The sequence below is a fragment of the Hordeum vulgare genome, chromosome 3H, assembly GCF_904849725.1.
Source record: "Hordeum vulgare subsp. vulgare chromosome 3H, MorexV3_pseudomolecules_assembly, whole genome shotgun sequence".
In the NCBI taxonomy this organism is placed as follows: domain Eukaryota; kingdom Viridiplantae; phylum Streptophyta; class Magnoliopsida; order Poales; family Poaceae; genus Hordeum; species Hordeum vulgare.
Window position 1 is genome coordinate 422,746,999 of NC_058520.1, and position 14,992 is coordinate 422,761,990.

The following is a 14,992-nucleotide window of genomic DNA, read 5'->3' on the forward strand; positions in this document are numbered from 1 at the left end:
TATTTATTATTGCCTCTAGGGCATAATTCCAATAGCCACCATGGGTATCCAGACCCGTTGATGGTTACTCGCCGGAGAGGTGTCTCGGTCATGTCTGCATGCCTCCCGAACCCGTATGGTCTACACACTTAAGGTTCGATGACGCTAGAGTTATAGGGAATTGTTATACGAGGTTACGGAAGGTTTTTCGGAGTCCCGTATGAGATCCCGGATGTCATGAGGAGCTCCGGAATAGTCCGGAGGTAAAGAATTATATATAGGAAGTGAGGATTTGGTCGCCGGAATTGGTTTGGGCGACACCGGTAATGTACCGGGACCACCAAAAGGGTTTTGGGGGTCCACCGGGAGGGGCCACCAGCCCCAAAGGCTAGCATGGGCCAAAAGGTGGAAGGGAACCAGGCCAGAGTGGGCTGGTGCGCCTCCCACCTAGGCCCAAGTCACCACAAGAGAGGGAAGGGGGAACCCTAGTGCACATGGGCCTAAGGCCCATCTGGGGTGCGCCACCCCCCTCTCTCTTGCCCTGGCCGCCACCACCAGCCCTAGATGGGGCTGCCGCACCCTTTGGGGGTGGGAACCCTAAAGGGGGCGCCCCCTCTCTCCCCCCTATATATTGGAGGTTTTGGCTGATTTGAGACACATGAAATCTCTCTCTCGGCGCAGCCCTACTTCTCCTCTTTCTCCTCTCCCACGGTGCTTGGCGAAGCCCTGACGGGAGACCTCGTAGCTCCACCGCCACCACGTTGTCGTGATGCTGGAGCTCTCCCTCAACCTCCCCCTCCTCCTTGATGGATCAAGGCGCGGGAGACGTCACCGGGCTCTATGTGTGTTGAACGCGGAGGTGCCGTGATTCGGCACATAGATCGAAACCGACCGCGATCTGAATCGCTGCGAGTACGACTCCATCGACGGCGTTCATAGTAACGCTTCCACTTATCAATCTTCAAAGGTATGAAGATGCTCTACAACATCTCTCGTTCCTGGTCTCTCCATAGATAGATCCTTGTATGGCGTAGGAAAATTTTGAATTTACTACGTTTACCCAACAGTAACTTGATTCGAAACTTCATGATCACTATCATCAGTTTCCACTTCAATTGGTGTAGGCACCACAGGAACAACTTCCTGCACCCTGCTACACAGTCGTTGAAGTGACGGTTCAATAACCTCATCAAGTTTCCACCATCCTCCCACTCAATTCTTCCGAGAGAAACTTTTTCTCCAGAAAGGACCCGTTCTACAAACAAACCTTTTTCTTTCGGATCTGAGATAGGAGGTATTCCCAACTGTTCTGGGTATCCTATGAAGATGCATCTATCCGCTTTGGGTTCGAACTTATCAGGCTGAAACTTTTTCACATAAGCGTCGCAACCCCAAACTTTCAAGAAACGACAGCTTAGGTTTCTCCAAGCCATAGTTCATAGGGTGTCATCTCAACGGAATTACGTGGTGCCCTATTTAAAGTGAGTGCAGTTTTCTCTAATGCCTAACCAAAAAACGATAGTGGTAATTTGACAAGAGGCATCATAGTATGCACCATATCCAATAGGGCGCGACTATGATGTTCGGACACACCATGACACCATGGTGTTCTAGGTGGCATTAGTTGTGAAATTTTTTCCACACTATCTTAATTGTGTACCAAACTTGCAACTCAGATATTCATCTCTACGACCATATCATAGACATTTTATCCTCTTGTCATGATGATCTTCACTTTGAAATAGCTTGAACTTTTCAATATTTCAGACTTGTGATTCATCAAGCAAATACTCTTGTATCTACTCAAATCATCAATGAAGTAAGAAATGATATCCACTGCATGCCTCAACACTCATTGGATTGCACACATCAAAATGCATTACTTCCAACAAGTTACTTTTTTGTTCCATCTCACTGGAAAACGAGGCCTTTAGTCATCTTGCCCATGTGGTGTGATTTGCATGTCTGAAGTGATTCCAAACAATCCGCCTGCATGGAGTTTCTTCATGTGTTTATACCAATAGACATGGTTCGCATGTCTCAAACGTGTCAAAAATGAGTGAGTCCAAAGATCCATCAGCATGGAGCTTCTTCATGTGTTTTATACCAATATGACTCAAGTGGCAGTGCCACAAGTAAGTGGTACTATCATTACTACTTTGTATCTTTTGGCATCAATATTATGAACATGTGTATCGCTACGATCGAGATTTAATAAACCATTTATTTTAGGTGCAAGACCATTGAAGGTATTATTCAAATAAACAGAGTAACCATTATTCTCTTTAAATGAATAATCATATTGTGATAAACACAATCTAATCATGTCTATGCTCAATGCCAACACCAAATAACAATTATTTAGGTTTAATACTAATCTCAATGGTAGAGGGAGCATGCGATGTTTGATCACATCAACCTTGGAAACACTCCCAACACATATCGTCACCTCGCCTTTAACTAGTCTCCGTTTATTCCGTAGCTTTTATTTCGAGTTACTGACACTTAGCAACCGAACCTGTATCTAATACCCTCGTGCTACTAGGAGTACTAGTAAAGTACACATCAATATCATGTATAACCAATATACTTTTGTTGACTTTGTGAGCCTTCTCATCTACCAAGTATCTAGGGTAGTTCCTCTTCACTGACTCTTCCCCTCATTACAGAAGCACTTAGTCTCGGGTTTGGGTTCAACCTTGGGTCTCTTCACTAGAGGAACAACTGGTTTGCCGTTTCATGAAGTATCCCTTCTTGAAACTAGTGGTTTTACTAACCATCAACAATTGATGCTCCTTTCCGACTTCTACTTTCGTGGTGTCAAACATCGCGAATAACTCAAGGATCATCATATATATCCCTGATATGTTATAGTTCATCACAAAGCTCTAGTAGCTTGCCGGCAGTGACTTTGGAGAACCATCACTATCTCATCTGGAAGATTAACTCCCACTCGATTCAAGCGATTGTTGCACCCAGACAATGTGAGCACATGCTCAAATATTGAGCTTTTCACCCTTACTTTGTAGACAAAGAATCTTGTCGGAGGTCTCATACCTCTCAACAAGGGCACGAGCCTGAAATCCCAATTTCATCCCTTGGAACATCTCAAATGTCCCGCGACATTTGAAACGTCTTCAGCGCCTCAATTCTAAGCCGTTTAAGCATTATGCACTGAACTATCATGTAGTCATAAAAACGTGTATGTGAGATGTTCACAACATCTACAGACGACGTTCGGGGTTTAGCACGCCGAGTGGTGCATTAAGGACATAAGCCTCATGTGCAGCAACGAGGACAATCCTCAGTTTACGGACCTAGTCCGCATAATTTCTACTATCATCTTTCAACTAAATTTTCTCTACGAACATATTAAAAACAATAGAGCTACAACGCAAGCTACAACATAATTTGCAAAGACCTTTTGACTATGTTCATGATAATGAGTTCAATTAATCACATTACTTAAGAACACCCACTGAAATTGACATACCTCTAGTCATTTGAGTGAGGCATCATCCAAATTCACTAACTCAAGTCCGATCATCACGTGAGTTGAGTTTAGCTTCAATGGTGAACATCTCCAAGTTGATCATATCAACTATATGATTCATGCTCGAACTTTCGAGCTCTTGTATTCTAAGGCCATGTCTGTACATGCTAGGCTCGTCAAGTTTAACCCGAGTGTTCCGCGTGTGCAACTGTTTTGCACCCGTTGTATGTGAACGTTGAGTTCATCACACCCGATCATCACATGGTGTCTCGAAATGACGAATTGTCGCAATGGTGCACAGTCGGGGAGAAGACAATTTTATCTTGAAATTTTAGTGAGAGATCACCTTATAATGCTATCGTCGTCCTAAGAAAAACAAGGTGCATAAAAGGATTAACATCCCATGCAAATCATAAGTGTCATGATATGGCCATGAACTTGTGCTTCTTGATCTCCATCATCAAAGCACCGGCATGATCTCCAACGTCACCGGCGCCACACCATGATCTCCATCATCATGATCTCCAGCATTGTGCTGCCATCGAGGTTGTCGCGCTAACTATGTTGTTACTATTAAAGGTACTACTAGCGATAAAGCAAAGCATCTCCAAGCGCAAAAATAATTAAAGACAACCCTATGGCTCCAGCCGGTTGCCGTAGCATCGACGTGCAAGTCGATATTTATCTATTTAAACATGATCATCTCATACATCCAATATATCATATCATGTCTTCGGCCATATCACATCACATGCATACCCTGCAAAAACAAGTTAGACGTCCTCTAATTTGTTGTTGCAAATTTTACGTGGTTGCTAGGGGTATCTAGTATGATCGCATCTTACTTACGCAAAGCCACAATGGTGATATGCAAGTTGCTATTTAACCTTGTCCAAGGACCGCCTTGGTGAAATATTATTCAACTAAAGTTGAAAAAACAAACACCTGCCAGTCATCTTTATGCAACATGTTGCATGTTAGTCGATGAAACCGGTCTCTCGTAAGCGTACGAGTAATGCTGGTCCAGGCCGTTTCAATCCAACAATACCGCCGAAGAAAGAAAAGACTAAGGAGGGCAGCAAATTGAACATCAACGTCCACAAACTCTTTTGTGTTCTACTCGAGATATCATTTATGCATGAACCTAGCTCATGATGCCACTGTTGGGGAACGTAGCATGGGAAACAAAAAAAATCTCTACGCACACGCAATACCTATCCATGGTGATGATCATCTATGACGGGGGAGAGTGAATCTACATACCCTTGTAGATCGCTAAGAGGAAGAGTAAATAACGCGGTTGATGTAGTGGAACATCTTTGCGATCCAAATCGCAGCCCGTCCCGCGATCTCATCATGATCCGTCCCGCGATCCCATCACGATCCATCCCGATCTAGTACCAAATGGACGACACCTCCACGTTCCGCACACGTACAGCTCGATGACGATCTCCGCCCTTTTGATCCAGCAAGAGGGGCGGAGAGGTAGATGAGTTCTCCAGCACGGCGGCGTGGTGGTGGTGGTGGTGAACTAATTCAGTAGGGTTTCGCCTAAGCACCGCCGAATTAGACTAGAGGAGAAACAGATCTAGAGGGAGAGAGAGGCAGCCGTGGCTGAATTCTGTGTGTCCAAAATCCCTCAATACCTCTAGTATATATAGGAGGAGGGAAGGAGGAGGATGCACCCTAGGGTTTGCCCCTTTGGGTCATCCAAAGTGGGGAGGAGAGGAGGAGTCCTCCTCCAATCCTAGTAGGATTAGGATTCCTTCCTTCCCACTTGGAAACTCTTTCCACCTTTGGCCTTTTTGACTTACTGCTCCACTCCAGCTGCATGGGCCCTTAGGGGAGGCTTAGTCCAGCCCACTAGGGGCTGGTCCACCTCCTTTCACAGCCCATGAAGCCTTTGCGTCATCACACCCCTCCCGGTGGTCCCCCGGTACCCTCCCGACACTCCCGGTACACTACCGATGAGCCCGAAACTTTTCCGGTGACCAAAACAGGACTTCCTATATATCAGTCTTTACCTCCGGACCATTCCGGAGCTCCTCGTGACATCCATGATCTCATCTGAGACACCAAACAACCTTCGGTCACCAACACCTATAACTCAACTATACAGAAACGTCACCGAACCTTAAGTGTGCAGACCTTGCGTGTTCGAGAACTATGTAGACTTGACCTAAGACATTCTCCGGTCAATAACCAATAGCGGGACCTCGATGCCCATATTGTCTCCTACATATTCTATGAAGGTCTCTATCGGTTGAACCACTATGTCAAGGATTCAGATAATCTCGTATGTTGTTCCCTTTGTCCTTCGGTATGTTACTTGGCCAAGATTCAATCGTCGGTATCTCCATACCTAGTTCAATCTCGCTACCGGCAAGTCTCTTTACTCATTCCATAATACAAGATCCCATGACTAACTACTTAGTGACATTGCTTGCAGGGCTTGTTGTGATGCTGTATTACCGAGTGGGCCCCGAGATACCTCTCCATCACATGGAGTAAAAAATCCCAGTCTTGATCCATGCCAACCCAACATACACCTTCGAATATACCTGTAGAGCACATTTATAGTCACCCAGTTACGTTGCGACGTTTGATACACACAAGGTATTCCTCCGGTGTCCGGGAGTTGCATGATCTCATGGTCATAGGAACAGATACATTGACATGCAGAAAACAGTAGCACTAAACTGACACGATCATATGCTACGTTCATAGCTTGGGTCTTGTCCATCACATCATTCTCCTAATGATGTGATCCCGTTATCAAGAGACAACGCTTGTCTATGGCCGTGAAACCTTGACCATCTTTGATCAACGAGCTAGTCAACTAGAGGCTCACTAGGGACAGTGTGTTGTATATGTATCCACACATGTATTTGAGTTTCCAATCAATACAATTCTAGCATGGATAATAAACGATTATCATGAACAAGGAAATGTAACAATAACCAATTTACTATTGCCTCTAGGGCATACTTCCAACAAGATATTCCACCCAAATCATTTGAAACTTGATCTCTAGCCTCCCCAAACTGCTTTCCACCAAATCAATCTCTCCTACCCATGCTTATTCTTTGATAGAGTGATTTTGTGTTGAGGAGATTATCTTTACGAGCACAAGAGCAAGGAGTTCATAGTTATACCACATATATTACCTTTTGGAGGGTGGTGCCTCCTAGATTGGTTAGTGTCGCTTGGGAGCCTCCTACTTCGTGTTGTGGAGTTGAACCAAGATGTTTGTAAGGGTAAGGAGATCGCCTACTTCGCGAAGATCTACCATGAGTAAGGCTAGTCCTCCGTGGACGGAAGTTGTGGTGGAATAGACAAGGTAGCTTCTTTGTGTACTCTTCATTGGTGGAGCCCACCGTGGACTCTCGTAAACGTTACCCTGCGTGGTTGAAGTCTCCACTAACATGGACATACTATAGCGCCACCTATCGGAACCATGCCAAAAATCGCCGTGTCAACCTCATGTGTTTGATCTCCCTACCTTACTCCTTTACTTTACACTTGCATGTTTTACTTTCCGCTGCTACACTCTTAGAACTTCATGTGTAGGGTCTATTTGACTTGCCTTAACTGCCAAAGCTGCCCCTCAACTAAAATTGGGAAAATGCTAAATTGTTATCTTGTCAAATAGTCTAATCACCCCCCCCCCCCTCTAGACATACTTTTGATCCTACAACAGCTTAAACTATGTTCAATGAGTTCAATTAATCATATTACTTAAGAACTCCCGCTCAACTCAACATCCCTCGGGCTGTTTGAGTGTGACATGATCCAAATCCACCAACCCAAGTCTGATCATCACGTGAGATGAGGTGGTTTCAATGGTGAACATCTGCATGTTGATCATATCTATTATATGACTCATGTTCGACCTTTTGGTCTCCTGTGTTCTGAGCCCATGTCTGTACATGCTAGGCTCGTCAAGTTTAACCCAAGTGTTCTGCCTGTGCAAAACTGGCTTACACTTGTTGTATGCGAACGTAGAGTTTATCGCACTCGATCATCACGTGATGCCTCGAAACGATGAACCTTCTCAACGGCGCACACTTGGGGAGAACACAGTGTTATATTGAAATTTTAGTGAGGGATCATCTTATAATGCTACCGTCGTCCTAAGCAAAATAAGAATCATAAAAGGATTAACATCACATGCAAATCATAATAGTGACATGATATGGCCATCATCATCTTGTGCTTTTGATCTCCATCTCCAAAGCACCGGCATGATCACCATCATCACCGGTATGACACCATGATATCCATCATCATAATCCCCATCATTGCGTCGTCATTGGGGTTGTTGCACCAACTATGCCTCTACCACTATTGCTAACTCATAACGATCAAGTAAAGCAAAAAAGGTATAAACAATTAAAGACAACCCTATGGCTCCTGCCGATTTCCGTACTCATCGACATGCAAGTCATGATAATTCTGTATGAAACATGATCATCTCATACATCACATATATCTCATCATGTCATTGGCCATATCATATCACAACATACCCTTCCGAAAACAAGTTAGACGTCCTCTACTTGTTGTTGCATGTTTTACGTGGCTGCTATGGGTAACTAGCAATAATCGTTCTTACCTACGCAAAGCCACAACGAGGATATTCAAGTTGCTATTTAACCTTCTACAAGGACTTCCTTTGTCGAATACGATTCAACTAAAGTGGGAGAGAGAGACACCCGCCGGCCATCTTTAAGCAACAAGTTGCATGTCAGTTGATGGAACTGGTCTCTCGTACGTGGACGAGTAAGGTTGGTCCGGGCCGCTTCATCCCATAATATCGCCGAATAAAAATAAGATTAAGGAAGTAAGAAATCTGAATATCAACGCCCACAAACTCTTTTGTGTTCTACTCGTGCATGTTATCTACATATAGACCTTGCTCATGATGCCACTGTTGGAGAATGTCGCATGGGAAACAAAAAACTTCCTATGATCACGAATATCAATCTATGGAGATAAAAATCTACGAGAGGGGAGTGCATCTACATACCCTTGTAGATCGCTAAACAGAAGCGTTGACAAACGTGGTTGATATAGTCTAACATATTCGTGATCGAATCATGATCCGTCCCGCGATCCAATCACGAATATCCCGATCAAGTGCCGAACGAATGGCACCTCCGCGTTCAGCACACGTACAACCTGATAACGCCTTCACCAACTCGATCCAGTGAGCATGGTTGAAGTGGTAGATAAGTTCTCTGGCAGCACAACATCGATGGCGGTGGTGGTGGTGTGATCTCAGCAGGGCTTTGCCAAGCGATGTCGCAAGCGCGTTTCGGAGGAGAAATCGATCCAGGGAGAGTGGCAGGGCTTCACCTATGCCTTGGGGTGGTGCTTCCCTCTCTCTCCCTCCCTATATATAGGAGGAGGGGGTAGGTATTGTGCAGCCATGGCCCCTCCTCCAAATAGGGCTGGCCGGCCAAAGAGAGTCCACCTAAAACAAGGGAGGTGGACACATAGGGAGGACTCCTCCTCCACCCTTGGGCGCATGGGACCTATAGGGGTCGTCTTCCTAGCCCACCAGGGGCTCGTGCGCTACCTCTTAGGCCCATGTGCCCCCCCGGGGTGGGTGGGCCCCTCCCGGTGGACCCCTCGAACCCTTTCAGCACTCCCGGTACAATACAGAAAACACCCGAAACTTTTCCGGAACCCGAATACCACTTTCCTATATAAAAATCTTTATCTCCGAACATTCCGGAGCTCCTCGTGACGTCCGGGATCTCATCCAGGACTCCGAAAAACTTCCGGTCACCAACATATATAAATCAACAATACAAATCGTCACCGAACGTTAAGTGTGCAGGCCATGCGGGTTTGAGAATTATGCAGACATGACCGAGACACCTCTATAGTCAATAACCAATAGTGGGACATGGATGGCCATATTGGTTCCCACATATTCTAAGAATATCTATATCGGTTGAACCAACGATGTGAAGGATTCAACTAATCCCATATGCAGTTCCCTTTGTCCATCGGTATATTACTTGCCCGAGATTCGATCATCGGTATCTCCATACCTAGTTCAATCTCGTTACCGGCAAGTCTATTTACTCGTTTCGTAATACAAGATCTCTTGACTAACTCGTTAGTCGCATTGCTTGCAAGCTTGTTGTGATGTTGTATTACCAACTGGGCCCCGAGATACCTCTCCGTCATACGGATTGACAAATCCGAGTCTTGATCCATGCCAACTCCATAGACACCCTCAGAGATACCTGTAGAGCATCTTTATAGTCACCCAGTTACGTAGAGGTGCTTGATACACACAAGGCATTCCTCCAGTGTAAGTGAGTTGCATGATCTCATGGTCATAGGAACAGATACATTGACATGCAGAAAGCAATAGCAGTAAACTGGATACGATCAAACACTATGCTTAAGGTTTGGGTCTTGTCCATCATATCATTCTCCTAATGATGTGATCCCATTACCAAATGACAACTCATGTCTATGGCCAGGAAATCTTAGCCATCTTTGATCAACAAGCTAGTCCAACAGAGGCATACTAGAGACACTTTGTTGTCTATGTACCCACACATTTATTTGAGTTTCCTATCAATACAATTATAGCACGGATAATAAACGATTATCATGAAGAAGGAAATATGATAATAACTAATTTATTATTACCTCTAGGTCATATTTCCAACACCAAACTACAAGCTCCTCGCCCCAAGTGAACCTACAAAATCTGCATCATATAACAAACACTAAGGACATCTTTAACGCCGTTCTACAAAGCCCACATAACTGGTCGGACAGCGCTGTCCGCACCACGGAAGCCATCCAATGCGGTCCTGTATCGGTCCGCGGAGCAGTTCAGACACAATTTATCCCACAAACCAAAGACAAACGTGTGTGAGGTTTCCGGGAGTCCAGACAGCTACTTCGCCTAATTCTGACTGCTCTGGCCCACCAAAAACCTCTCTGTCCGCACTCATGTCGTTGTAGAGCAGCCACTCCCCATTGAACAGCGGACGCGCCCTCTCACTGGCGTCGACATTGAAGCGGCTCGCAGGCGGAGGGCGCCGCCCGCGACGCGTCTCTAGTGTTCGAGCCTATTCAATGCTGGGAACGCAGGACAAGACGAGACATACGAATATCTACCACGCTTGTTCAATGCCCCGTCGTCCGTATGCCGCCATTAAGCAGGCTCACTGGCCAAGAAACCCACTCTGTCGTCCCACATTAACTCCTGGCCTCACCTGAATCCGCTATTTAAGGGCGGCCACACCCAGCTATCTCCACACAAAAAACGTCTGTTCCACATCCTCCTCCCGTGAGATGAAGCATGAGGTGGCCGCTCTTGCCGCTACCTGGCAGAGCCATCATGTTAGGCGGATCAAGGCCGGCTTGTCGGCCACCTCGCCCGAGGTGTCTGACACGGGATCCGATGACACTGCCCCGGCTCTAGCGCCTCTTGTGCACTTCGGCTACACCATGGCGCAGGCGCATGTGCGCTACAACACCGCCATGGTGGAGGGGCAGCCTATGTCGGTACCTATATCGGCGTTAGAGAGGGCCCTCGAGCAATATCGGCTCGAGTTGGGTCGGATCGACGGCAGCGTGGGAGCTAGGAGGCCCTGGCGGCCATGGCCGGGATGAATCGTAACTTCAACGTGGAGCTGCGTGCTATCTACGATGTCATCCGCACTCAAGCTGCCGCTTGCCAGCAAGCGGCCGCTGCAGAAGAACGGTTGTAGACGATCGTGTAGGAGAACAATGCCAGGTGCGCCTCCTACATGCTGTCGACAAACCATCAAGTGCCCGGTGGGATGAGGACAACCAAGACGCCACCAGTTCCCTCGTGGACCTCACGTCCACCGGCGACGGGCAGGGCATGGACTCCTCCGAGGATGAGTAGGACACGGGAGGCGGCAGGGCCTGGTGTCCCATGTGGTCCAGTCTATCTTCCGTGTTCTAACCATCCTCGCCGGAGACTGCACCTCCACTTCATCGGTCTTATAGCTGGTGCTCATGGAGATGACTTGGACGCTGGGCGCCGCCGCCGTATGATAGGTTTACGGGTGGGTCTTTTTTTGTTCTAGATCTTCGAACTGTAATGAAATCCGTCGTGTTTGTATGAAATCCATCATGTTTGCACGATTTTCGACCGTGTTTGCACGAATTTCATTCGGTTGGTTCGAGTTGTTGTTAAAATATACGCGGATAGCCTTGGATGTCGTCCTCCCGTATCCGTGTCTGCGAACTGGCCCCCTTCTATCCACGGACGGACGCGGAAGTAAATTTGTGAGTTGCCGATGGAGATGCCCTAACAAGAAAGGCAACAATGTATGATTAGTTTTGGACAATATATAATCATTGATCATGGATGATTGTGATGGTGCAATAGCTTCAAGGAAAACAACAAATGTTCAAACACTAAAGGAAAACCGAAACCCTGGCTGCAATGGGGTGTATAATGTATACATCAATATATGCCAGGCATATATGCCGGCCTGAGGAACCTAGAATGACGCTTGCTTTACACGGCAGAATTACAAAAAGTCAACAACGTTGTTGACTTTTATCCTAGAATGATAATGACAGGAACTACAAAAAGAGGATAATGATAGGAACCTAGAATGATCTTCTAACATGCGCTCCAACTTCAATCTCTCGTTTTCACTTCCGCAGTTTATCTGTTCTTCACGAATGACCTGACGAAGATCATCATCAGACTCATCAACAATGTCCTCAAGTTCAGGCTCGTCTTCCCCCATTTCAGTATCACCGTGTTCACCGAACATAGGACAGTTATCATTATCCTCTTCTTCTTCATTGTCTTCCATTACAACCCCTCTTTCTCCGTGCTTGGTCCAACAAAAATAACCGGGCATGAAGCCTTCTTGCAACAGGTGGGTGTGTATGGTTCTTGAGTTAGGGAAATTCCTCTTATTCTAGCATTTTTTACATGGACAAAAAATAAATCCATTCTGCCTGTTTTTCTCAGCCACATTGAGAAAACTATGCATGCCATTAAGGAATTCGGGATGACGTCGACCACTGTACATCCATTGCCGGTTCATCTGCATTATATAAATTTATCAAAAACCATTATGCTAAATCATCATGACTAAATTAATTAATTAATACAAAAAGTTCATCACACGTTAAAACCAAAGTAGCGTAGTGACCATACATATATAGTTCTCATAAAAATACACACTGAAACCAACCATAAAAACTCTCTCTAATTAATGCATTTAAAAACAACAACAAATGCGATCAAAATCGCAACAAAGGTAACAATTGACCCGACGGCATAATGATACCAAGCCTCTTTACTAATTGCATATTTTCTAATCTTCAGGCGCATTGCGTCCATCTCGCTCTTGTGACCATCGACGACACCGGCAAGAACCTTCTCCAAGGTCATCTTCTCTCTTTCAATTTTTTCCAACCTTTCTTCAGGTTTTTTCAATCTTTCTTTCAGGCCAACATTTTCTTGTTTAACTAAGTGTAACTTCTCAACAATAGGGTCGATTGGCATTTCCGGTTCCACTACCTCCTAGATAAAAATATCTATGTCAAGTTGGTCGGCGTAATTAATTGTCATATAATCAGTAAATAAAAATATGTAGTTATAAAAGATAATATACCACATCCGAATCATAGACTGGACGAGGGCCAACGGGGACGGATATCAAAACCATGACGCTATACATATAAAAAAAATCTTACACAATAAGAAAATTATATACAAGTAAATATGTAAATCATACAAATCAAAATTTGTTTTGGTAAATAAAAACAATAGGCTCACCAAGGTTGTGTCGGTGACGGGGCGATCGACGGCGGTGAGGAAGGGACAAGGCGCGCGACACTAAAAAAAACCACAAATCATAATTAAATTTGAGCTCAAATTGCATATGTATACATAACAAATGATGAACTCTCTCTAGCTTAGGCATTTCATCAAACACATACCTAGCACAACAAAAATGAAATGAGCAAGAAAACGAGCAAAACTTGCAATGCCGGAAGAGGGAATGTTGATGCTAACCGTAGGACCGATGGGTGCCAACAATCTTGACAAATGGTGGAGAAAAATGGGGATGGATTAGAGCTCCCAAGAGGAAGGAGAGAGCAAAAATGGAGTTGAGCTCAAGCTGGAAAAAATGGAGCTGAGCTCGGAGTGGAATATAGGGTAGGGCTTTAGGACCGGTTTGTGTTAAAAACCGGTGCTAAAGGGTCTGACAGCGGGGCCCCGCAGTTGCTGCAAAACTGAGAAAAACTTTAGCACCGGTTTGTGATACAAACCGGTTCTAAAGGGTCTGTCCACTGGGCCCCCCTCCCTGCAGCAAACCGTCCAAAACCCTTTAGGACCGGTTTGTGTTATAAACCGGTCCTAAAGGCCTTGCGGCCATTTGCTGCAGGGAGGGGGCCCAGCGGACAGACTCTTTAGAACCGGTTTATATCCAATCCGGGTCCAATGTGGTTGACTCAATGCCTTGTTTTCTACTAGTGAACGATATAGTATCAAGAAATGAAACTTCCAGGTTCCAGACAGAGCAACCTGATGATGATGTTACATACATTATATCCCTGAAAGAAAGCGTAGCAGCTTTGTCGTCGTTAACGGAAGATAAACATGCATCGCTGTCACCATATATGACGATGAGGGCATCAGGCAGGCGGCTAATTAGCCAACAGTTGACCTGTGTAACTTGCAAACCAACATACTTCTTCCATTTCAAAATTATTATTTTAAATTTTCATAGATATGGATGCATCTAGATACTAAAACGTGACTAGATAAATTTATATCTAGACAAATCCAAGATACTAATTTTAGGACGGAGAAAATACGTACGTCCAGGATGTTCATATGTGGACCCATTGGAAGATCACAATAATAACGACTAAAGCTTGCCAAATAATTCTACCTCGTCACTCGATGTCCTTGAATAAGAGCTTACCGTATATTGGTTGGCAGCTTGTCACCAACAACCTTCTGTTGCTGCCGGCCGATCGATTCAATAATGCATTGGCATCTCTTAATATTCTAGTTCAATCAGTGACACTAGCATGGCCAAAACCCGGTGGCCAGTGGGTCAACCCCTCGAAAATCCTCCAAACACGCTGTATTTTGATGGAAACATGAACATACACAACAAGATTTGCAGAAACTAGAGGGGTCAACGGAGTTTTTTTTTTTTTTTTGCCCAGAAAACACATGATAATATTTGCGTCTCAACGCTGTATTTGGGTCAATGCCGTCAGGTAACTAGTGTGGGTCTAGTAGAGTTAGAAGAACACCCGTGACCTGACGTAACAACGACGTAAGTAGTACAACGTATCTCTAGTCCTAAGGGGCAGTTGGTAACCGAATCTCACCGTTTTTTTTGTCTCGGTTTTTTTCGTCACCCCTCCCATTGGGTTTTTTTTTGTCTCGGTTTTTTCCGTGCCCACAGCCCCTTCCTCCCAAGTCGCTCGCAAGGGCGGCTTCGGAGGAGCCAAACCCTAGCCAAC